We start from the raw sequence: 26,965 nt of genomic DNA on the forward strand, positions 1-26,965 counted from the left end.
TTCACTTTTTAAATATTTTGTATTAAACATGTAATATTTTCCACTGTATGAGATCAGACAATAAAGTTGTTATGCTTATTATTACATTACCAACTCTCCAGAAAGGATGCCATAGTCAATCAGCTTTATTAAATATTATGTAACGCCCTGGTTAAGATTTTACTACTATGCTGTAAGCCTTTCATTTTAGCAGTTCTACAAGAGCAGTCTGTTCTGCTTTTAGCTTGTTTGGGTTTGAGCTGAGATAAAAGGCTTGTTGTTCAACTTAAGAATGTGGTGTCAGCCATTCAGGATGGTAGAATTGTGAGAAGGTTCTAGAGAACACTGGGCGAAAAGGTCTTTGTTGGCGGCAGCTGGGAGAAGACAGGCGGGAAGATGGTGGAGGATGCTGTCCCTGTTGCACAAGGTGCTTTGTGCAAATGAATGGCTTGGAGGAGGAAGGACCAATACTCCCGTGGGAGAGCCCATTTGTTCAAGATGGATTTTGAGCGACTTTCAGAAGGTAGTGTGCGCTTTCACACAGACCGAGGGTCCAGTGCGTGATTTACAGACAAGTTCAAGATTTGAGCTCCACTGTGCACATGCGACTGTTCAAGTATAATGGGCGCTTTTTGTTTTTTTTCTATCTTTCCTTCAATAACTGTTTGCTTAAGTTAACATTCTTAAATATACTTCTGATTAACTGTATGCAGTGTACGATCTGTTATTTCTTGCCGACTGGCAAGGGCCAGGACAGTAAATCACACAGCATTCACACAAACCAGGGTTTGGGTGGGCGAGACATCTCAACTTCACAGATTTGGCAGGACCAAAGTTATATACACCCTAGGTATATGAAGCCTGAGAAAGGTGAGTTTCTCGACGTGGAATCCAGTGGCGAGGGGCTAACGAGCCACATTTCCAGAGACACCCAGTAAAAGAGGGTTTCAGTTAAATCAACATATGTCATGAAATGGCAAAATGTGAAGTCATCAACTAACTTTAAAATATTTCGTAACATTTTCTGTAAAGTATTTTTGGAAAGGGAACTGAGATTTGGTTGTCACTAATTTACTGGATATGTGATGAGTAGTACTTGCACTCTGTTAACATTACTCTTGTTGAAGTACTCTCAATTACACATCTTATCAAAATACAGAGCCACCATACTCTTAATAACTCAGTGAATTCAACAAATACTTTAAATTCTGTTTCATAATTTCATTATACCCAAGACTTGACCTACATTGCGATCCTGTAGAAAATGAAAATTCAGCAATATTGGGACTCTTCTAAACTGCTTATTTTTCCAGGATCACTGGCCTGCATCTCTGCAACTTTCATTCTAGGTTACCCAACTCCAGACACTATACTCACCTGTTTCTCACCAGACACCATGAACCAAACTAAGTGCTTCTCTGGACTGAAGTAATGAATTGTTTTGCACCAACTGACATGTATTGCAAACAAAATCAATAGTTATTTGGGCAAAACTCTCTGGGATAACACAAACTTTGATGTTTCAACAAGGTATTTTAAAATCTGTTATTTAGTTTAAGTTATTTTATCCCCAACAAATGAACGTGCCTACTGACATGTGAAACTTACCACAATCAATAGAAATAATATTTCCCCATAATTTTGTTTGTTCTGCCCGAAATTAACTTTGAGTTCATCCTGCAATTTACTTAAGGCATTATTGTATCCTTCTCTTGTGTGAAAGGCTCTGAAGAGCAAGCAAAATAGATTGCAAAAGGAACTTATTTACAAAAATACAGATTCAATGTGGTTTTAGGAGGTACAGTCAAAGTGATTTTAAATTTTAGCCCCTGAAAGCCAATAATGGAGAGAAATTAAGTCTTAATGTAATAGATGGCATGGCAATCAGATCAGCTACTTTGACCTATTTGGAGACCTTCACCCTGGAATGCATAATTTCATCACCCGTCTCGCATAATAAGAAACTGAAGAAAGAGGAAGCCATTCTGCCCTTCACATCTCCTTGACTATTCAATAAGATCATGGTTGATTCTTTTACCTCAGCACCACGTTCTAGCATTCTTCGCAGCTAACAAGTCAAGGGTTATCAACTCAATGCAGAGTACCAAGTCTCTACCTTATTCTTGCAGTTGTCTGTATAAAGGTTCAGATAAATCTCTGGCCCATGACAAATTTTCCCACCATTAGAGTAATATTGAGTTATATTTGAGGACTGTAATGTCATATAATTTTCAAGATAAGGTAGCGAGATTCCTTCTTATTTGAGGTGATCAATACCTGGAACATATTTGCACTACACTTCAGCTCAAATCAAAATATTGCCTGTGTCTTTATAAAAGAAGGCAGGATAACTTCATTGAACAACTGATATGACAGCCCCCAAACAAAATGTGTTTCCTTCTCCTGTTGGCACCATCACCTATTCTCCCCGCACTACCCAATGACTTCATGTTTACAGGGATTCCTTGCTGCTACATTACGTCATGGACACTGCTCTTGAACTGCCATTCCCTATCCCAAAAAGTCAAGCAAACAACTTTTAAAACCCTGATTAAAATGCAAAAAACTGCAAATGCTAGAAGTATAAAATAAAAACAAAAAATAATGGAAATATTCAGATCATGTAGTATCTAAAGAAGTGCCATTGACCTAAACTCATCAATCATTTCTCTCCAAATTGTGACTAGTGGTGTCCAACAAGGATCTGTTCTGGGACCTCTACTTTTCGTGATTTTTGTTAACGACCTGGATGTGGGGGTAGAAGCGTGGGTTGGCAAGTTTGCAGACGACACAAAGGTTGGTGGTGTTGTAGATAGTGTAGAGGATTGTCGAAGATTGCAGAGAGACATTGATAGGATGCAGAAGTGGGCTGAGAAGTGGCAGATGGAATTCAACCCGGAGAAGTGTGAGGTGGTACACTTTGGAAGGACAAACTCCAAGGGAGAGTACAAAGTAAATGACAGGATACTTGGTAGTATGGAGGAGCAGAGGGATCTCGGGGTACATGTCCACAGATCCCTGAAAGTTGCCTCACAGGTGGATAGGGTAGTTAAGAAAGCTTATGGGGTGTTAGCTTTCATAAGTCAAGGGATAGAGTTTAAGAGTTGCGATGTAATGATGCAGCTCTATAAAACTCTGGTTAGGCCGCATTTGGAGTACTGTGTCCAGTTCTGGTCACCTCACTATAGGAAGGATGTGGAAGCATTGGAAAGGGTACAGAGGAGATTTACCAGGATGCTGCCTGGTTTAGAAAGTATGCATTATGATCAGAGATTAAGGGAGCTAGGGCTTTACTCTTTGGAGAGAAGGATGATGAGAGGAGACATGATAGAGGTGTACAAGATAATAAGAGGAATAAATAGAGTGGATAGCCAGCGCCTCTTCCCCAGGGCACCACTGCTCAGTACAAGAGGACATGGCTTTAAGGTAAGGGGTGAGAAGTTCAAGGGAGATATTAGAGGAAGCTTTTTTACTCAGAGAGTGGTTGGTGCGTGGAATGCACTGCCTGAGTCAGTGGTGGAGGCAGATACACTAGTGAAGTTTAAGAGACTACTAGACAGGTATATGGAGGAATTTAAGGTGGGGGCTTATATGGGAGGCAGGGTTTGAGGGTCAGCACAACATTGTGGGCCGAAGAGCCTGTACTGTGCTGTACTACTCTATGTTCTATGTTCAAATGGCCTTCTCCTGTTTCAGTTTATTGTGTTCTTATACAAAGATGATGCATACTACTGGATGAGGGTCAAATTGTTCAAAGCAGCCTATTTAATTGTCATCCTTCCTATTACTTTAAGCATTCACTTCCTCTCCATCCCTGGCCCACTAAAGCTGAAATATGCATTTTGTATAAGAGGTACTTCACCAACTTCTTCAATAGCACATCCTCAATCCACTGCCAGACCAGCTGAATTCATTCAGCATGTTCGGCTTTCCGACTTCAAAACGGTCGTGCAGTTATAAAAACCACTAAAGGTACACAAGGGTTGCTACTCCTTCTGCATGCCTACATAAGTTCATTCAGCATATTTTATCCAGCTTCAAGGAAGATGATTAGAACATCCCTATATGTGAAAAGCACTCCAAACCTAAGGTGTGTTGCAGTTGAAACACAACATAGGTTACCTGAAAAGGTTCCAGTGCAGACAAACTATGACAGAAACACAGAAATGAAACCTACAATTACATAGTCCTTTTAACAAAGGACCCAACCACTTGACCTTCATTTATATGCAGACAACCTATCAAAGAGGAAGGTACTGAGCAACACAATCAAATATCATGATCAAGAGTACTGACTTTTATAATAGGTATAAAAAAAACGTAAAAGGCTTAGGTATGTAATTCAGAACAATAGATCCCAAACATCTAAAGGCATGCATAGCCATCAGTTGTTGGAGGGAAAGAGAAAAGTACAAGAGGCCAGTTTTAGATGAATAATTTGCAGAATGGTGAGGCATATAGTATTTAGGGAGGAGGTATTAAACAATGAAAGGATTGAAATGCAGGAATTGTAGTTATTAAAAATGCATGGAATTACAATGGTTTAACGAGTGTTATTCCAAGTTAAGAAAGTCTTCACTGTTGTTAAAGAATGCTGTTTTCACAGTTTAATCTGTATATACTTGTTCACAATTTATATTTAAAAAATCAAGAAATTAATTTTAAGTTTCAGGGCATTAAGTGACCTGTTTATGCTTCCTTCCATTTCTGGTAATTATTTTCCATATTAAAACAAAAAGCATTTTGAATGCAATGGTGGTACTTATGGAAAATCAGAGATTTTTGGGGGGAGGGATGTTATTAAACATTAAAAATTGAATTTCCACTAATTACATCAGCACAATCTAGGCAAAATCAGCTGGATCTGCAGAAGAGATGAGAAAATTTCACACATATTCAAATTAAACTAAAGATATCATAGGCTGTGCTTACTACAGCCTTTTATATCTATACATGATTTAATTTTCGTTAGTCTGTCTTGATCCACAATCTCAGTGAAAAACTGCAAGATTCTGATTATATGGTTTGTGGAGTGCTTCAGATTTACACTTACTCTTTCCATTACTTCTTCCCATAGTTATGAATTTAACAACAATGCCAAAATGAAAATATTAGATGGGTTGCTAAAGCTTCAAGACATTTTCAGCAACTTTAAAATCAAGTAACTCATGATGAGGGTTGGGGGAATGAGAGGACAAAGACTGGACAACCTTATTAACACAGCTATTACTTCCTGATAAACCTATTTTCAGCCTTTTTTAAATATTTGTTTCAGACATACATATTTTATGATGGAAAAAATCATAAAATATGTTGTTTAACTATGTACTCATTCACTAAAGATCTTCCATTTGTTTTAACTGAAACATAACCCAAGCTAATCTACACAATTTAAAGTATATTTTGACACAAGATTTCTACTGTATTTCAGCAATTCCACCAAAAATATTTACATAATTATTACTGACATTCAACTGGTTTGTTCAATAAAACGTAGCACTTCAAAGCAAGAATATAATGCTACAACTGTATAAGGAATGAAGGAATGGGCCAAACTGTATTTGGAGTATTGTGAGCAGTTTTGGGCCCATATCTAAGAATGGATGTGATTTATTTCCCAGCTCTTTACTTCACCCCTCCTTCTCCCGGTTTCACCTATCACCTTGTGTTTCTTCCTCCCCTCCCCCCACCTCCTTACTCTGAATCCTCTTCTTCTTTCCTCCAGTTCTGATGAAGGGTCTTGGCCCAAAATATCGACAGTATGCTGAGTTCCTCAAGCATTTTGTATGTGTTGCTTGGATTTCCAACATTTGCAGATTTTCTCCTGTTTGTGAAGGATGTGCTGGCATTGGAAAGGGTCCAGATGTGGTTTACAAGCATGATCATGGGAATGAAAAGGTTAAAGTATAATGAGCATTTGATGATGCCTGGCTTGTATTTGCTGGAGTTTAGAAGAATTGAGGAGGGGATCTCATTAAAACCTACCAAATATTAAAAGGCCTAGATATAGTGAGTCCTCTGGTCCTAGATTCAGAATGCAAGCACATCCCTTTAGAACAGAGATGAGCAGGAATATCTTTACCCAGAGGGTGGTGAATCTGTGGAACTCATCGCCACAGTTAGCTATGGAAGCCACATCATTTAAAGCCGAGGTTGATAGGTTCTTGAATAGGAATGGTGTCAAAGGTTATGGGAAGAAAGCAGTAGGAGAGTGGGGTTGAGAAGGAAAAAAGCAGCCAGAATCAAATGGTGGAGCAGACTTAATGGGCTGAATGGCCTAAATCTGCTCCTATGCCTTATGGTGTTATGCCCGTCTGTGTTAGAGAAAATCAAGATGTTTCACTAGTGCTTATCAGGACTGATATTGTGATCTTTAACATATTTCTCCAAAGATATTGACTTAGACGTTAGGTAACTAGTTTCCATTAGTCTAACAAATACTGTTCTATTTTGATATATAATAAATTATAAGAATTAGACTTTGTAACTTTAACCTGACAAAAATCATATTTTTGCATTCCTTAAACGAACAGTCAAATATAGTAATCAACAATCTTAACTGCTTTGTTAAAGCCTATTTGCTTTATTATTAATTTTAACTTAGAAATATTTTCCAAAACAAAACGAATTCTGTTAAATATATAAGGAAGAGAACATTTGCAGATGCTGGAAATCCGAGCAATACACACAAAATGCTGGAGGAACTCAGCAGGCCAGGCAGCATCTATGGAAAAAAGTACAGTCAATGTTTTGGGTCCAAATCCTTCGGCAGGACTGGAGAGAAAAAAAGCTGAGGAGTAGATTTGAAAGATGGGGGCGGGGGGGGGGAAGAGAAATGCCAAGCGATAGGTGAAATTTGGAGGGACAGGGATGAAGAAAGAGCTAGGAAGTTGATTGGTGAAAGAAACAAAAGGCCATGGGAGAAAGAAGAAAGTGGGGAGAGGAGACCTAGAGGGAGGTGATGGGCGGGCAAGGAGATAACATGACAGAGGGACAAGGGGATTGGAAATGGTGAAGGGGGGAGGGTGGAGGCCAGAACAAGTGTGATCTCCCAGTGGCCACCCATTTCCATTCCAATACATCCATCCATAGCCTCCTCCACTGTCAGGATAGGGACACACTTAGGTTGGGAGAACAACACCTTATATTCCGTTTCGGTAACCTCCAAACTGATGGCACGATCATCAATTTCTCCAACTTCCGATAATGCCTCTATCCTGCCCCCTTCACCATTTCCTATCCCCTTGTCCCTCTCTCACGTTATCTCTTAGCCAGCCCATCGCCTCCTCTGGTACTCCTCCGCCCACCCCCCTTTTCTTCTTTCTTCCATGGCCTTCTGTCTCTTTCACCAACCAACTTCCTAGCTCTTTGCTTCATCCCTACCCATCCAAGTTTCACCTATCACCTGGCGTTTCTCTCTATCCTACCCCCACCTTTCAAATCTACTCCTCAGCTTTTTTCCTCCAGTCCTTCGGCCCAAAACGTTGACTGTACTTCTTTCCATAGATGCTGCCTGGCCTGCTGAATTCCTCCAGCATTTTGTGTGTGTTGTTATGTTAAATATACATTGACTCAATTTTGACTTTAACAATGAGACATTAATAAAGCAAAAACATTTTTAAAAAGCACAATTAGGATTCAATAACTTGTTCCTGTTTTTCTACACACCCAACCTCCAACCAGGTGTTTTTTTAAATCATAACCAATTGTGCCTGAAAAAGGCTTTTGAAATTGTGCCCTAACTTTTTCTTAAACTGTGTCAGAATGAAACACTTAAAGTGCTGACACAAAGGATGCAGACATCCCACCTCTCCCGGAAGTTCCGTGAGTCTCCCGCATATCGATAGTGACTCCCTGACGCTCGGAAATTATATACGATATCCCAGAAATAGATTTTTTTGAGAGGGAGAGGGAGAGCGAGCAACCTGATTGGTCTCTCTTCCTCCTAAGAGTGGTCCCCAACCACCGGGCCACGAGGAAACAATATGATTTGATGATATGAAACGATATGAGTCAGCTGCACCTTTCCTCATTCCCTGTCATGCACTGTTGAATTTTAACGCGCGCGAGGTCATCAGTGACCCAAGACATGCAAAGGAATAGGTCTGTGGCCCATTTGTGAATGTCCCCAGAGAATCATCCATGTCAGCGCGGGAAGAAGATCAACTCCTCGAGTTTGCAAATGACGGCGGGCTGAAAAGTATGTTTGACATAACATCTCTGCCAGCATTCCGGATCAAAGTCAAGGCTGAATATCTTGAGATAGCCACGAAATCACTGAAAACGTTGCTTCCATTTCCAACATATTTCTGCGAAGCGGAGTTTTCTGCAATGAATGCAACGAAAACTAAATTGCGGAATAGACTGGACATAAGGACCCTTCGAGTATCGCTGTCTCCCATCACCCCTCGATGGCATCATCTTGTTGCAGGGAAACAAGCCCAGGGCTCCCACTGGTTCAGCGATATTGGTATGTTGCAATGATTTTATATGTTCATACAAGGAAAATATGCGCTGTGTGTTTAATATCCAAACGTTACTTAAAATGTTATGATGCTATTAACTTATAAGTGACTTATAATTCAGTGGTCCATAACCTCCGGGCCGCAAAGAATACCGTACAGCGGTGGCCGGAACACACCCAGCACATCTTTAAGAAAAAAGCCGAAATAAACAAGCTAATTAATTAGGTGCCGCCCAGCACGTAAATGTCGGCCCAGATCAGAGACGATTGCCGATTGCGTCGTCTCTGATCTGGGCGGACATTTACGTGTCAGGCAGCACCTAATCAATTAGCTTGTTTATTTCGGCTTTTTTCTTAAAGATGTGTTGGGTGCATTCTTGCTACAGCTGTACCGCTGCATTCTTCGCGGCCCAGAGGTTTGGGACCACTGTTATAATTGACTTATCACTACATTCATGCGAGGAAAATATGCGCTGTGTGTTTAATATTAAATTCGTTAGATAAACCCCTTTAGAAATGAAATTGAGTGTATTAGCCACTTACAAGTGACGTATAGTTGACTAATTACCTATATTCTGGTCGTGTTTAACACCCCCCACCACCCCCCGTCAGGTGGTCCGCAAGAATATTGTCAATATTAAACCAGGCTGGGGGCCCCTGATTTAAACTAGCTGGCTAGCTGCCAAGGAGCTACGCCATTGATGTCCTACGTGATGAGGCCAAACTCCCTGTAGACTTGCTTAAAGTTGTAATACAATAAACATGATAATATAAGTACATATTTTAATGTCACATTTGCTGCATATACCCAACTCGGTTTACAGATTAGACAAAATCACTAAACAAAGTATTACATACACCCTTGGAGGTCGACGGCGGGGGGGGGGCGCGGTAAGGGGTGGATATGGGGTTGCGGGGAGCGGGGTGCTACCTCGCTGAAGTGGTGGTGTTACCTCCCTGAAATGAGTTTTTGCAGGGTGGGATGTCTGAGGATGTATCCTGGAACTGTGCATCACACTTTAGGGTCTGCCCTCAAAATCACAGCTCAGAGCCAAAATATCAGACTGAATTCCAAACTTTTGAAATCCATTGAGGATTTAAAAGGCACGTTCATAGTTTCTGCGTAATACGGATTATTTCAACAACAATTTGCACTTATTAGCATCAGTCATACTGGAATCACCCTAAGGCAATTTACAGAAGTATTATCAAATAAAATTTAACACTGGGCCACAAGGAAATGTTAAGAACATATGACTAAAAGAATTACCAATATATTAGCTTTAAAACAAACCTCACTGGGAGTTGTAGGCCTAAGCACCGGTGGTGAGACATGATTAGGTGATCAGAACTGAAAAAACACTGCCTCTCCACCTTTTTTCAAATTCACACTGTTCTTTTAGTGAAGTAACCAGTCATTTTGAGCCACTTCCCACTTCTGATTTGTGTTCTCCCATCTCTTCAACTCCCCAATTCAATATGGTTTTAATTTGCACCAAGGAGGAGCCAAATTAAAATGTGAAATAACAAAAGCAATAAAACTCTAGTGTGGAAATTGCTCACAATGTCATAGGTACATTCTAAAGCTAAAGCAAAATAACTATTTGGTGTCACAATCCACCTTCAACATAAATCAAAGAGGAGCCTGGACTAACACCACACAACTGAACTCTTAGTGGCCTTCAAAACCTAATCATCATGATGAGTGGAGAGAGGCATAACCACCATGTATAACAACAGTACTGCTTTTTGAACACCGTTAACACATATGAAGGAATCCAAGATTAAAAGTATGAGATATAAACACCTGACAATATTATGCTTCAAGAAACAATAACATTGAAATGAGGCTTGTATCATATGTTTATTCAGGAAGGGTAAAAACACAGATTTAGTTGAGTATCAAAACTGAAAGAGAAATGTGTCAGTATGGGACATGATGCTTTCCTTTGGATATCTTTGATCAGATACAGAACAAAAGTGGCATTAAATGAATATCTTGCTTAAAGCCATTAGTTTTAAGATGATGAAACAGCATTGCACGAACAACATTTGGTTCACTGGGACATGGGTTTATGACCATGATAGAAACCACATGTATGTAAAGAAAACTCAGAGACAATTAGTTTGTTCCTTTCAGAAAATGTTAACAAAATTTCACTGAAATCACTGCACCACTGTGATAAAACACAAACAGGATCTCAACATTTTAAGACAAAATTCTACCATTTTAAACTTAATGCTAAATTTGCATGATTCTGTTTTTATGCAATATTTCATTTATCACCCACACATAATAGAGTACAACACTCTCCTGAAGTCCATAATTATAAAATGAATTACAACTCTTGCACTATTACAGGGTAACCTGAATCTACTTTAGACCATAAGACACAGGAGCAGAATTAGGCCATGCAGCCCATTTCATAATGGCTGATCACAGATCCCATTCAACCCCATACATCTGCTTTCTCGCTATATCCTTTGATGTCCTGACAGATCAGGAAACTATCAACTTCCGCCTTAAATGTATCCATGAACTTGGCCTCCACGGCAGTCTGCGGCAGAAAATTCCTCCTTACCTCCATTCTAAATTGTCACCCCTCAGTGTTGAGGCTGTGCCCTCTTGTTCTGGATATCCCCACCATACAAAGCATCCTCTCTACATCCACCTTATCTACCCTTTCAACATTCAGTAGGTTTCAATGAGATCCTCACACATTCTTCTAAATTCCAGTGACTGCAGGCCCAAAGCTGCCAAACACGCCCCTTATGTTAACCCCTTCATTCCTGGAATCATCCTCGTAAACCTCCTCTAGACTCTCTCCAATAACAACACATCCTTTCTGAGATATGGAGCCCAAAACTGTTGACAATACTCCAAGTGCAGCCTGACTGTGTGTGTGTCCTCAGCATTATCTCCTTCCTTTTATATTCTATTCACCTTGAAATAAATGCCAACGTTGCATTTGCCTTCTTTACCACAGACTCAACCTGTAAATTAACCTTCTGGGAGTCTTGCACGAGGACTCCTGAGTCCCTCTGCACCTCTGACGTTTGAACCTTCTCCCCATTTAGATAATAGTCCACAATCTTGTTCCTTTTACCAAAATACATTACCATACATTTCCCATCACTGTATTTCATCTGCCCCTTTGCTGCCATTCTTCCCATTTGTCTGAGTCCTGCTGTAATTGCATTGCTTCCTCAACACTACCTACCCCTCCACCTATCTTCAAACTTTACCACAAAGCCATCAATTCCATTGACAAACAATGTGAAAAGTAACGGCCCCAATGCTGACCCCAAAGGAACACCACTACTCACTGGCAGCCATCCAGAATGGGCCCTCTTTATTCCCACTTGCTGTCTCCTGGCTGTCAGCCATTCCACTATCCATGCCAATATCTTTCCATAGGATTTTATCTTGTTAAGCAACCTCATGTGTGGTGCCTTATCAAATGCCTTCTGAAAACCCAAGTAAATGACATCCACTGCCTCTCCTTTGTCCACTCTGCTTGTTACTTTATCGAAGAATTTTAACAGATTTATCGGGCAAGATTTCCCTTTAAAGAAACCATGCTGACTTTGATTTATTTTATCATTAATCTCCAAGTACCCCGAAACGTGATCCTTAATAATAAACTCCAACACTTTCCCAACCACTAAGGTTAGGCTAACTGGCCTACAATTTCCTTTCTTTTGCCTTCCTCCCTTCATAAGAGATGGAATAACATTTGCAATCTTCCAGTCCTCCGAGACTATGCCAGAATCAAGTGACTCTTAGAAACATAGAAAACCTACAGCACAATACAGACCCTTTGGCCCACAAAGCTGGCTGAACATGTCCTTACCAGAGAAATTACCTGAGGTTACCCATAGCCTTCTATTTTTCTGTCCAGGAGTCTCTTAAAAGACCCTATCGTATCCACCTCCACCACCGTCGATGACAGCCCATTCCACACACTCACCACTCTCTGCGTAAAAAACTTACCCCTGACATCTCCTCTGTAACTACTTCCAAGCACCTTAAAACTGTGCCCTCTCATGTTAGCCATTTCAGCCCTGGGAAAAAGCCTCTGACTATCCACACGATCAATGCCTCTCATCATCTTATACACCTCTATCAGGTCACCTCTCATCCTCCGTCACTCCAAGGAAAAAAGGCTGAGTTCACTCAACCTATTCTCACAAGGCATGCTCCCCAATCCATGCAACATCCTTGTAAATCTCCTCTGCACCCTTTCTATGGTTTGCACATCCTTCCTATAGTGAGGTGACCAGAACTGAGCACAGTACTCCAACTGGGGTCTGACCAGTGTCCTATATAGCTGCAATATTACCTCCCGGCTCCTAAACTCAATCCCACGATTGATGAAGGCCAATGCACCATATGCTTTCTTAACCACAGAGTCAACTTGCGCAGCAGACTTGAGTGTCCAATGGACTCAGACCCCAAGATCCCTCTGATCCTCCACACTGCCAAGAGTCTTACCATTAATACTATATTCTGTCATCATATTTGACCTATCAAAATGAACGACTTCACACTTAAGCAACACACATCAAAGTTGCTGGTGAACACAGCAGGCCAGGCAGCATCTCTAGGAAGAGGTACAGTCGACGTTTCGGGCCGAGACCCTTCGTCAGGACTAACTGAAGGAAGAGCTAGAAAGAGATTTGAAAGTGGGAGGGGGAGGGGGAGATCTGAAATGATAGGAGAAGACAGGAGGGGGAGGGATGGAGCCAAGAGCTGCACAGGTGATTGGCAAAAGGGACATTAGAGGATCATGGGCCAGGAGGCCCAGGGAGAAGAAAAAGGGGGAGGGGGGGAAAAACCCAGAGGATGGGCAAGGGGTATAGTTAGAGGAACAGAGGGAGAAAAAGGAGAGAGAGAGAAAGAATGTGTGTATATAAATAAATAACGAATGGGGTACGAGGGGGAGGTGGGGCATTAGCGGAAGTTAGAGAAGCCAGTGTTCATGCCATCAGGTTGGAGGTGACCCAGGCGGAATATAAGGTGTTGTTCCTCCAACCTGAGTGTGGCTTCATCGTTACAGTAGAGGAGCCTGTGGATAGACATATCAGAATGGGAATGGGACGTGGAATTAAAATGTGTGAGATGCTGCCTGGCCTGCTGCGTTCACCAGCAACTTTGATGTGTGTTGCTTGAATTTCCAGCATCTGCAGAATTCCTCGTGTTTGCGTTTTTAATTTCACTTCACACTCATCTGGGTTGAACTCCATTTGCCACTTTTCAGCCCAGCTTTGCATCCTATCAATATCCCACTGTAATCTCTGACAGTCCTCCACACTATCCACAACACCCCCAACCTTTGTGTCATCAGCAAATTTACTAACCCATCCCTCCACTTCTTCATCCAGGTCATTTATAAAAACCACAAAGAGTAGGGGTTCCAGAACAGATCGCTGAGGCACACCACTGCTGACCGACCTCCATGCAGAATATGACCCATTTACAACCACTCTTTGCCTTCTATGGGCAAGCCAGTTCTGGATCCACAAAGCAAGTTCCCCTTGGATCCCATGCCTCCTTACTTTCTCAATAAGCCTTGCATGGGGTACCTTGTCAAATGCCTTGCTGAAATCCATATACACTACATCTACTGCTCTTCCTCATCAATGTGTTTAGTCACATCCTCAAAATATTCAATCAGGCTCGTAAGGCTGTAAGTCATCCCTACAATTGCCAAGATCCTTTTCCATAGTGAATACTGAAGCAAAGTACTCATTAAGTACCACTGCTATCTCCTCTGTTTCCATACACACTTTTCCACGGTCACACTTGATTGTTCCTATTCTCTCACGTCTTATCTTCTTGCTCTTAACATACTTGTAGAATGCCTTGGAGTTTTCCTTAATCCTCTCTGCCAAGGACTTCTCATGGCTCCTTCCGGCTCTCCTAATTTCTTTCTTGAGCTCCTTCCTGCTAGCCTTATAACCTTCTAGCTCTCTATCATTACCTGGCCTTTTGAACCTTTCATAATCTTTTCTTTTCTTCTTGACTAGATTTATAACAGCCTTTGTACACCACGGTTCCTGTATCTTACCATCCTTTCCCTGTCTCATTGGAACGTACCTATGCAGAACTCCACGCAAATAACCCCTGAGCATTTGCCACATTTCTTCCATACATTTCCCCGAGAGCATCTTGAAAGATCATAACCAAGAAAGATTATTTCTTCAGCAACCTCTCTCAAGACTCTGGGATGTAGTCCATCTGGCCCAGGTGATTTATCCACCTTAAGACCTTTGAGGTTGCCCAGCACTTTTTTCTTTGTAAAAGCAATGACACTCACTCCTGCTCCCTGACACTCGTGGACCTCTGGCACACTGCTAGTATCTTCCACAATGAAGACTGATGCAAAGTACCTACTGGAAGTTCATCTGCAATTTCTTTTTCCCCATCACTACCTCAACACCATCATTTTCCAGTGGTCCAATATCAACTCTCACCTCCCTTTTAATCATATAACCATATAACAATTACAACATCGAAACAGGCCATCTCGGCCCTTCTAGTCCATGCCAAACTCTTACTCTCACCTAGTCCCACTGACCTGCACTCAGCCCATAACCCTCCATTCCTTTCCTGCTCTTTACTCTTTATATAACTGAAAAATCTTTTAGTATTCTGCTTTATACTACTGGCCAGTCTCATATTTCAACTTTTCCCTTCTTATAGCTTTTTAGTTGCTTTTTGTTGGATTTTAAAAGCTTCCCAATCATCCAATTTCCCACTCACTTTACTACTATATACTGTGGCATGCAAAAGTTTGGGCACCCGTGGTCAAAATTTCTGTTATTGTGAATCACTAAGCGAGTAAAAGATGACCTGATTTCCAAAAGGCATAAAGTTAAAGATGACACATTTCCTTAATATTTTAAGCAAGAAAACTTTTTTATTTCCATCTTTTACAGTTTCAAAATAACAAAAAAGGAAAAGGGCCTGAAGTAAAAGTTTGGGCACCCTGCATAGCAGTACTTAGTAACACCCTCTTTGGCAAGTATCACAGCTTATAAACGCTTTCTGTAGCCAGCTAAGAGTCTTTCAATTCTTGTTTGGGGGATTTTCGCCCATTCTTCCTTGCAAAAGGCTTCTAGTTCTGTGAGATTCTTGGGCTGTCTTGCATGCACTGCTCTTTTGAGGTCTATCCACAGATTCACGATGATGTTTAGGTCAGGGGACTGTGAGGGCCATGGCAAAACCTTCAGCTTGCGCCTCTTCAGGTAGTCCACTGTGGATTTTGAGGTGTGTTTAGGATCATTATCCTGTTGTAGGAGCCATCCTCTTTTCATCTTCGGCTTTTTTACAGACGGTGTGATGTTTGCTTCCAGAATTTGCTAGTATTTAATTGAATTCATTCTTCCCTCTACCGGTAAATGTTTCCCGTGCCACTGGCTGCAACACAAGCCCAAAGCATGATCGATCCACCCCCGTGTGCTTAACAGTTGGAGAGGGGTTCTTTTCATGAAATTCTGCACCCTTTTTTCTCCAAACATACCTTTGCTCATTGCAGCCAAAAAGTTCTATTTTAACTTCATCAGTCCACAGGACTTGTTTCCAAAATGCATCAGGCTTGTTTAGATGTTCCTTTGAACCTTTAGAATAGAACTTTTTTGGCCGCAATGAGCAAAGGTATGTTTGGAGCAAAAAGGGTGCAGAATTTCATGAAAAGAACCCCTCTCCAACTGTTAAGCATGGGAGTGGATTGATCATGCTTTAGTCTTGTGTTGCGGCACGGGGAACATTTACTGGTAGAGGGAAGAATGAATTCAATTAAATACCAGCAAATTCTGTAAGCAAACATCACACCGTCTGTAAAAAAGCCAAAGATCTAAAGAGGATGGCTCCTACAACAGGATAATGATCCTAAACACAACTCAAAATCCACAATGGATTACCTCAAGAGGCTCAAGCTGAAGGTTTTGCCATGGCCCTCTCAGTCCCCCGACCTAAACATCATCGAAAATCTGTCAATAGACCTCAAAAGAGCAGTGCATGCAAGATGGCCCAAGGACCTCACAGAACTTAGAAGCCTTTTGCAAGGAAGAATGGACGAAAATCTCCCAAACAAGAATTGAAAGACTCTTAGCTGGCTACAGAAAGTGTTTACAAGCTGTGATACTTGCCAAAGGGGGTGTTACTAAGTATTGACCATGCAGGGTGCCTAAACGTTTGCTTCGGGCCCTTTTCCTTTTTTGTTATTTTGAAACTGTGAAAGATGGAAATAAAAAAGTTTTCTTGCTTAAAATATTAAAGAAATGTGTCATCTTTAACTTCATGCCTTTTGAAAATCAGTTCATCTTTTACTCACTTAGCTATTCACAGTAACAGAAATTTTGACCACGGGTGCCCAAACTTTTGCATGCCACTGTATGCCCTTTCCTTGGCTTTTATGTAGTCCTTAACTTCCCTTGTCAGCCATGGTTGTCGACCCCTGCTATTTGAGAACTTCTTTCACTCTGGAACATATCTATCCTGCACCTTGTGAACTATTCCCAGAAACTTCAGCATCTCTGCTCTGCCGTCATCCCCACCAGTATTCTCTCCTCCAGTCGACCTGGACAAGCTTCTCTCTCATGCCTCTGTAATTCCCTTTATTCCATTGCAATACTGATACATGTTACTTATGCTTCTCCCTCTCAAATTACAGTATGAATTCAATCATATTGTGATCACTGCCGCCTAAGGATTCCTTTACATTAAGCTCTTTCTAAAGATGTAATTCCATCTCTTACCAAGAGAACCACACCACTGCCTATGCCTTCCTTTCAATATGAAGTATACCCTTTGATGTTAAGCTCTCAACTATGGTCTTCTTTCAGCCAAGCCTTAGTTATGCGCACAACATCATACTGACCAATCTCTAGCTCTGCCACGAATTTGTCCACCTTATTCCAAATGCTACACACATTTAATACAGCACCTTCAGTCCTGCCTTCTTTGCCCTTTTGAATTTCACCTCTGTGGTACAATTTAACTCTTTGCTCTATCTGCATTTGTACCAAATCATTGGCTTCTTTCTTACATTCATTTAACACCTATCATCTAGATGTAAATCTGCTGCTTCATCCTCAGCTCTATCATACTGGTTCCCATCCCCTGTCATATTAGTTTAAACCACTCCCAACAGTTCTAGTTCAAAATTGCCCATGAGAATATTGGTCCTCCTCGGATTCAAGTTCAACCCTTCCCTCTTGTACAGGTCACAGCAGCCCCAGAAGAGGTCCCAGACGTCTAGAAATCTGAATCCCTAGTCCCTGCTTGAATTCTTCAGTCACGCATTTATCTGCCACCTCATTCTATTCCAATCCTCACTGTCACATGGCACAGGCAGCAATCCTGACAATACTACCCTTGAGGTCCTGCTTCTCAGCTTCCTTCCTAATTCCCTGTATTCTGTTTTCAGGACCTCCTCCCTTTTTCCACCTATGTCATTGGTACCAATATGTAACACGACTTCTGGCTGTCCACCTTCCCTTTTCAGGATATTGTGGACACATTCAGAAACATCGTGGATCCTGGCACCCACGAGGCAAACTACCATCCATGTTTCTTTTTCGCATCCACAGAGTTGCCTATCTGTCCCCCCTAACTATAGCGGTCCCTATTACTGCTGCCATCCACTTCAGTTCCCTCCCCTTCTGAGCTACAGGGCCAAAGGCATGGCTGCTCTTATGACATTGAAAGGTGGAAATAAGTGAATCCGTGTAAAAGATCAGTGGAGAGAAAACATTCTCCAAGATAGTGGTGGAGGAATTCAAAATTAAATGAGACCCATGTGTCAATTTGTTATGGAATCACGCAAGGTCAAAAATCACCTGCTTCCACTCTGTTTCTGCAGATTCGGGGATGGTTGATATGGGATCTGCAGTCAGATGGGGATTGATAGGGCAAATGGACATGTTATTTGGAATGTGGTTCACCTCATCCATTTGACTTCTGCATGCTCCCATCATCTAGACTTGAAGTGCCTTATACTTTCCCAGATGTTCTTTCTCCATTCTGATTCAGCTGTACAACAAGGATTCCCATATGAAGGAGCAGATGCTGCATATTTTGAGAATTTTCTTGAAGGTTTTCCCTAACCTCCTGGGAATATCTTGCTGTGTCAGAGCTCAAGTCAACTACTTGTTTCAGGAATCTAGAATCAGAAACATGGATAATGTGACTAACCCAGCAGAGATGGTTGACCATGTTCAGAGTCTTCCTGCTGGGAAACTGGCCTGGTGGAGAACACTGGCACTGGCTCACCTATCCTGCTATTGGATCTGAAGGATCTGCAAAGACAGCATTGGTGGTATATCTGCAGGGCTTTGAGATATTTACTGTAGGGCACTTCTGTCCCTAAAGCACACAGAAGAACAGAGATCACTATGAGTTTAATGCCTAATCCAAGGTCTTGGTCTTCAAAGAGTTTTATTTCCTAAATCAGTCAAAGGCCGTACTAGCAGAACAGATGCACCGTGACTCTCAAGATATGGAAAGTGATCCATAATTTCCAATGTTTTGCCATAATTTCATCCAACAGTGGAGGAAATATGACAGACCAAATTCCCTACTCCTTCCACTACTTGTGTTCTTTTGCAACTTAATTTACCGGGGAATGGCTTTGAAAAGTTGATGCAGACCTTTGTCTTTTCAATGCTTAGTTTAGGATCCATCTTCAGTCACATTTAGAGAAAGAAATGTAGAATTATTTGGAACTCAGTCTCTGTATGTACATGCATAAATGTGGTTGAACTTGAAACCTGATGATCAAAGTTGGAGTGATGTAGTTCTGAGGTGGAGGTAAAGGTTAAATAGTTTCTTAATCATCCTGTAGATTAACTCTAGTGAGGATCTATTGAAGATGTAGTAATGATTGCATCCAAGATGACTGAAAAGGTCCCTGTGCTTGAGTGAACCTTGTCTGCACTGTCTAAAGATGTACTGGAGGAACACAAATTTTATGTCATCATTTAGTAGATAGAGACAGGAAATAAGTTTTAGAAAGGTGACCCTTCTGAAGCACCCTTGAATCATCCTTTCCTTTTGTAACAACTCATTTCTTTAGAAAAATTAAAAGTTGAACCCTCCATTACTTTCAGATTATGACAATTAATTCATTTATAATTATGCATTTCATATCTTTTTAATTGTCCCATTTACTGGGTAAAAAAATATTTAGCAATTCAGCCTGTAAATGACCCAAAAACGTCCATCAATAAAATTCGCACAAACCGAGCCGAGGTGAAATTTTAAGTTATTTTAAAATCAATATCGCATTGAGTAACTACCGAAGGTTTACTTCCAGATTTCAAATGGGTTTTATTTTGCTGTCACAAAGTGCTTTTGTGATGGTGTTCGGCTTATGTGATTACTGTGCTGTTGACTTTAAACTTAGGCCTGTCTGGCTAGCGCACAGACAACACATTCTGTGTTATTGCCCCAGTCTGGCTGCAACTCTCCTCCCTGTCTGGCTTCTATAGGAATACATAACGCTTTCATTTTCTCTCTCTCTCTCCTCTCCACGCCACAAAACCATTTCGCACCCCGCCAGCCATACCCTTGGAAATTATAAATGTATTTACCAGACACAAATCCAACTTAACCGTCTCCACCAGCCCTCCTGCTCCTCTGATCGTGAGTACATGACAGCAAGCCTCACTCAGCCCGGGGCTGCTGTCTGGCGCGGTGTCAGTCACCGACTGACTGATTGAGCGAGCGGCGCTCGAGCTCGCCTCCTCCCGGCTCGTGCCTCCTCCCCCTCCCCCCAACCCCAACCCCAACCCGCCCCCCCCCGGGCCAACCGTCCTAACCGTCTCTCGCTGCTACCTCCTCCTGTCGTCACCCCCCCACCCCAGACGGCCCGCTCAAGCTCCAGCCAGACAGTCACACAAGACGGGGTGGGGGGCGGGGGGTGTTGCAGGATGGCGGGGGGGGGAGGGAGGGGAAGGAAGCCAGTAACATTGAAGGAAAGATGAGCTCCTCCCCTTGGTTGTCGTCCGGCTCGTTCCGCCGCTGCACCGCCACCTGCAGGACTGGATGGAAGATGACCCGCCGCTGGAACCAACTAAAGAGGGGTGGTGAGGAGGGGCACATAATGGAGATGCTCAAAATTTTGTGGAACATGGATGGGAGGTGAATTTTCCCCAGAGTATGACTGAGACACAGTGAAAAACTTGAGTTTTGCATGCCAAGCAGACAGATAATTGTCCTGCACAATTACATGAAGATAGTAAAAAGAAAACTGAAGTTCCAACACATTTTTTTTGCATCAGAGTAGCCCGATTTGTCACAAATACCTATGAGACAGAAGCGAGTGTTACTCAACTTTTAAATTCATTAAAGTGGAACTCTCTCCAAGACAGACGTGAAGCACACTGCCTGACCTGTTTTTACAAAATGTTAAACGGTCAACTCAACATAGACTAACAATCCCACATCAAACCCAAACCTATTAGGAGCAGACGAGGGCACTCAACTCAATTTGAAATACTACCTACCAAATCAGATGTGTACAGCAATTCATTTTTCCCCTGCACAATTAAAGCATGGAATAATCTTAATCCTAACAGTAACACAACCAAACCCAATTAAATTTAAGGCAGCTTTTCTTCTTCAAAAATCTCCTTCTTAAGCCTACCCTCCACCACCTCCAGTTTAAATTCCATGCGGAATATTTTGGAGGATCAAGAACCAAGAACCAAGGGTCCAGTAGTAGTGTGACAGAAGGTGTCCTTGACATTGGAGGTATATGTTCTCAGGATTTTGTGTCTTCTGTTGGATGGGCAAGGGGAGAAGAAGGAATGACCATGGTGGGAGGGGTCCTTGATTATTATTTATCTGCTGTGACAGATAAATAATATGGCATATTCACTCTTTTGTTATATACTATTAAGTAGGATTGTGATTGTGCTTTCAAACTCCACTTCAAATTTCTGTGTGTTCCCCTGCCCAGGAAGTATGCTGAAGTTACCTTGATGCTGAAAGGTATTGACTGCACACAATATTCCAGGTGTAGGTTAATGTTTTATAAACAGCATACTATAACAGTCTACATTTGTTGAACATTATGTGAAGGCAACATTGTTATGATAGATTAATTGGCTGCTGTAAACTGTGCCTTGTGTGTGATAAAATCTGATGAGAAATTGTTGGAAATATGGGAGGAATAAAAAGGATGAGGGTAAAATTAGATGTCTGATGATAGTTTTGGACCTGGTGGGCTAAAGGGCTTGTTTCCATATTGTATCTCTCTAGGGGTCTGTGAAAGCTGAGTTTAGTTATCCATATGGTACCATTCATTTTAGACAAGTTGAACACAATACAGGATGAAAGATCAAAACAACTTGTCCAAAAAGACTTTGAAGTCAGTGTTGATAGGTAATTAAAATGTCCTGGCCAGGGAAAATAAATAATCAAATGAGTATTGCAATTCTATGCTTTATATCTGGAGATCTAAAGACAATGATGCATCTGTACAAAAGCCTGTTTACATCGGAGTACTATGTTAATGTCTGGGGAAAATATGCATAAGTAAAATATTGAACATGCGGGTAATCGGAGGTGAAGTTGGAAAACTGAAGAAGGGTCTCGGCCTGAAATGTTGATTGTTTATTCATTTCCACAGATGCTGCCTGACCTGCTGAGCTCCTTCAGCATTTTGAGTGTTGCATTTTTTCATAATTTATTTTTGAAATTTATAGTAATTTTCATCTTTTCATTGTATTGCTGCCACAAAACAAATTTCATGTCATACAAGCCACTGATAATAATTTTGATTCTGATTTTGAAGTTCTCAACAAGTCCAGCAGCATCACACAGTTAATGTTTTGGGTCAATACTCTTCGATCAGAAAATTTCTGTAATTTTTTTACAGTACTGTTGGGGAGGCATCTCAATTGTTTATTATTAAGAATATTGATACTGAGGAGATGGAGTGTAGATTTGACTGGCACCTTGTGTGCCTCTGTTAGAGGTGGAGGGAAGAGACACCTTATATGTATCATAGGCTTTGTCCTGATTTATTTATTTTAAATAGTTATTCACTGCTAATTGCATAGATTTCAATGTCTCATAAAAGTAGTTTTATCTAAAATATTGCCTTTTCTAAACATTTAAATAAGATTTTTCATGTTAGATGTTAACTGATTTTTTCAAATATATTTTGTTTTAATTTTTTAAAACAAGTGACAGAATGGGTAATTATACATGACATCAAACTGTTTTGAGCATTTGGCAGCTTTGGGCCTGTACTCACTGAAATTTAGAAGAATGTGTGGGAATCTCATTGAAACCTACTGAATGTTGTAAGGACTATATAGGGTGGATGTGGAGAGGATGTTTCCTGTGCTGGGGGTATCCAGAACTAGAGGACACAGCCTCAAAACAGAGGGGCAATCCTTTAGAACAGAGGTAAGGAAGCTTTTTTTTAAACCAGGGAGTAGTAAATCTGTGGAATGTTCTTCCACAGACTGCAGTGGAGGCCAAGTCCATGCATATATTTAAGGTGGAAGTTGATCTTTTCCTGATCGGTCAGGGCATCAAAGGATATGGTGAGTAGGCAGGTGTGTGGGGTTGAGTGGGATTCAGGGTCAGCCATGATGGAATGGCAAAGCAGACTCGATGGGCTGAATGGCCTAATAATCTGCTCCTATGTCTTATGGTCTAACAATTGTATTGCCCAGTATACACTATCTACACAGGTTATCCACTTTGAACCCAACAAGAATAAAGACTCCTCCTGCCCCAATGTTTTTCTCTTCTTTCCTCTCCCATTGGACAGAAGATACAAAAGCTTGGAGCACATTCCACCAGATTCAAAGACAGCCTTTATCTCACTGTTAGCAGACTTGAGTGGACCTCTTGTATGCTGTAGATGAACTAGTCTATCTCGAACAACAGGAATTCTGCAGATGCTGGAAATTCAAGCAACACACATCAAAGTTGCTGGTGAACGCAGCAGGCCAAGCAGCATCTATAGGAAGAGGCGCAGTCGACGTTTCAGGCCGAGACCCTTCGTCAGGACTAACTGAAGGAAGAGTGAGTAAGGGATTTGAAAGCTGGAGGGGGAGGGGGAGATGCAAAATGATAAGAGAAGACAGGAGGGGGAGGGATGGAGCCGAGAGCTGGACAGGTGATAGGCAAAAGGGGGATACGAGAGGATCATGGGACAGGAGGTCCAGGAAGAAAGACAAGGGGGGGGTGACCCAGAGGATGGGCAAGAGGTATATTCAGAGGGACAGAGGGAGAAAAAGGAGAGTGAGAGAAAGAATGTGTGCATAAAAATGAGTCTATCTCGACATGGCTCTTATTTTGTTCACTTTCACTGCACTTTCTCTGTATCTGTAACACTACATTCTGTTTTCCTTTAAACTTTTGAAAATGCTGAAAATATTGAAATTTGGGGATTCATGTACATAGATCTTTAAAATCTCAGGGATGGGGTTAAAAAAAATAGAGTCAGAGGGATAGAGTAATTCAGCGTAGTAACAGGGCCTTCAGCTCAACTCGTCCATGCTGATTATGGTGTCCATCATACTAGTCCCATTTACTTGCATTTAGCCCATATCCTTCTAAATCCCTCCTACCATGTTTTTTGTATTCTTTTATTATACATGCCTCAACCATTTCTTCTGGTAGCTCATTTGTGTGATGATGATTTTGCCCCTCCAGTCACTTTTACTTCTCACCTTAAATCTATGCCCTTTAGTTTTTAATTGCCCTTCCTTGGGTATAAGACCATTTGTGTTCGCCCTATCTGTACTCCTTGTGATTTTGTACATGTCTATAAGGTCACCCCTTAGACTCCTACATTCCAAGGAATAAAATAAAGGCGACACAATGTTAACGTTGAGACTGAAGTACAGGGCACTCGAAAGTATACTATTACACAAAGCCTTAGTTAGACTTTGGAGAGTCAAGAGACTGTAGATGATGGAATCAAAGCAACAAACAATCTGCTGGATGAACTCAACAAAATTCAGTAGGTCTCTGCCTCTATCTGTGATCCACCAGCCACAGTCTTCTAACTCCAGTCCCACTTATCTCCTCAACCTGGCACCACCTGCCTGACATCTTACACCTCACAGATGCTGCTCAGCCCACTGAGTTCCTCCAGCAGATCGTGTGTTGTTTGGTTAGACTTGAAGTATTGTGAATAGTTCTGGGTAAAATTTAATGGTAATAAAGTAGTCATTACACTGCTTTCAATTTAAATCTAATAAAATGAGATCTGGACTCCAAAAGTTAAAGTTCAAAAAAGGTATTCCAAACTTGATACTGAGAAGATTACAGAGTATTTGAATAATTTTTTACAATATTTGAAGGAAAACTGAAAAGCAAGTTACAAAGAAACCATTTCTGCTGATATGAGGAGTTAAAGACCAAAGAGCTCATTAAAAAATCAGAATAAAGGTTTTCTGCAATGAAGATTTGAAAAAAAAAACTTCTTCACACAGAAGGCAGTAGAAACTTATACATCTTCCATAATCGTCCATTGACGCTGGATCAAATGTTACAGAATTTTGTTCACCAAAGAGAGGAAGGATCTAACCTTGCACAGCATTACTGAAACATTGCTGCAATAAGGAAGAATGCACGCCAGTGGAACTTCATGAGGAGTTTGAAGAGATTTGGCATCACTAAAGACTTTTCCAGATTTATACAGATTAACAGTGGAGACTATGCCGATTGGTTGCATCACAGCCTGGTATGGAGGCTCGATGAGCAGAATCAAAAGAGACAATGCTATCAAGGACATCTTCACGAGGCAGTGGATCGAGGGGATGGCATCCTTCATTAATGAGCCTCACCATCTAGGACATGTCCTCTTCTCATTACTGCCATCAGGGAAGAGGTACAGGAGCCTGAAGACCAGCACTCAACGTTTTAGGAACAGCTTCTTATAGAAATGAACAAGATTACAAATCTGAAATACTTGTAAAAAAAGTTTTCTCTCAATTCCTATTACTCCTGAATCTAAGTGCCATTGTGGTACGTTAAGAAGGACTCATGACCTCATTATGATCTTGACCTTATTGTTTACCTGCACTACACCTTTTTTTTAATTCTGCGCTGTTATTCTTTTATCTTGTTTTACCTCAATGCACTGTTTAATGATTTGGTCTGTATGAACAGTCTGCAAGCAGGCTTTTCGCTGTATTTTGGGGGCAGTAATAATAAACCAATTCCTTTTGTGATCTCTCCAGATGAGTAAAGTACTGATTGGAAAACAGAGAGGAAGGCAACCAGCAGATTGCTTGTTCACGATGTTCAGGCATTTGCTTCCCAAATGCAGCACTGAGAGAGTGCTCTCTTGTTGGAAGTGCAATCTTTCAGGTGGAACTACTTACCAAGGCTCTTTCAGATGGATGCAAAAGATCCTATAGTTATATTTCAAAAAAGAGAAGTGGAGCTAGCTCTGGTGCCCTAGGTAAAAATTGATTCCTTGCACAGCATTACTGAAAACAGAACAAATAGTTATTTTCAAATTACTATTTGTCAGAATTTGGTGAGCTCAGTGAAGTAGGAATGTGTAATTTAAAAATATAAATAATAACTATTTAATTTAGCTATAGCAACAAGAAATAGAAGTCCACTCGTGCACAAATATCTGTTGTGCAAATGCTTGTAGTAATACATTTATCCCAAAATTGTTCATTCATTTTTTGTTATCGTGCTGTTCTTATTCAATCAGATATTTTAGTAACACTGTTACCCTGTAGAATAGTTTCAATTTCTGCAAGTATTAGTAGCAATGGGGTTAGTCATATGATTCCACAAACTGCTCATACACTTCAGTTATCATCACAGCCATTGTCTCAGACTCCAACACTGTTTGACATTTAATATTCAGTGCTGGCTTTTTGCTGTTTGTGTGATTTGTTCTTTTTTTTGCACGTTGGGTGTTTAATGTTTTCTTTGAATGGGTCCATGGTGTTTCTCTGTTTGGTGGCTGCTGTGGGAGGATGAATCTGTGGGTTGCATACTGTATACATACTTGGGTAATGTAATCACAGTTTTTATTCAATCCCAAACTGATCATTACATCCCATTTAATCACCACCACAAATTGTGCCTACTACCATTTATATATAACTGTTACATATCTGTTACTAATCTTTTGTGTACATTTGGAAACTGTATTTTGTGATCCTTCTAACTGACCATGCATTCTTTATGAACCTCCTAAATTTACTGCCATGTTGGGAGCTGGATCCACATTTCCCAATGATGCTGACCTATAAGATTCAATACCTCAGTTTAAAATACAAATTCTTATTCTCAAATCCTAATTTGAGCTCCCCATCTCTTCTACGTTTAAAGGTAGATAAAACTTTTCACTACTTCCCAATTTGCTTAAAAACTAATGAAGTATTCTTAATGTCATCTTGGTAATACTGAGGTTGTCACATCCAATATGTATTAAAAAGTCCCACGAATAGCAATGAAATAGTTGACCTCCTACAGGCTTGAAAATTCTCCAATTACAACAAGATGGCTTTAATCAT

At 40.9% G+C, this 26,965-nt stretch overlaps 1 protein-coding gene across 2 annotated transcripts in view; it reads right to left on the reverse strand.

Annotated features, from left to right (window-relative positions):
- Window positions 1–20,387, reverse strand: part of ldlrad4a (low density lipoprotein receptor class A domain containing 4a) — a 273,252-nt gene extending 252,865 nt beyond the window's left edge. Inside the window, exon 1 of one of the 2 annotated variants that reach the window (XM_063059636.1) lies at window positions 20,270–20,387. The gene's annotated coding sequence lies outside the window, so the exon portion shown is untranslated. Of the gene's footprint in view, window positions 1–20,041; window positions 20,207–20,269 lie in introns of those variants that run through there. The other variant, XM_063059628.1, reaches the window with a different exon arrangement.
- Window positions 20,388–26,965: the final 6,578 nt, after the last annotated feature.

This window comes from Mobula hypostoma, chromosome 1, assembly GCF_963921235.1.
Source record: "Mobula hypostoma chromosome 1, sMobHyp1.1, whole genome shotgun sequence".
NCBI lineage: Eukaryota > Metazoa > Chordata > Chondrichthyes > Myliobatiformes > Myliobatidae > Mobula > Mobula hypostoma.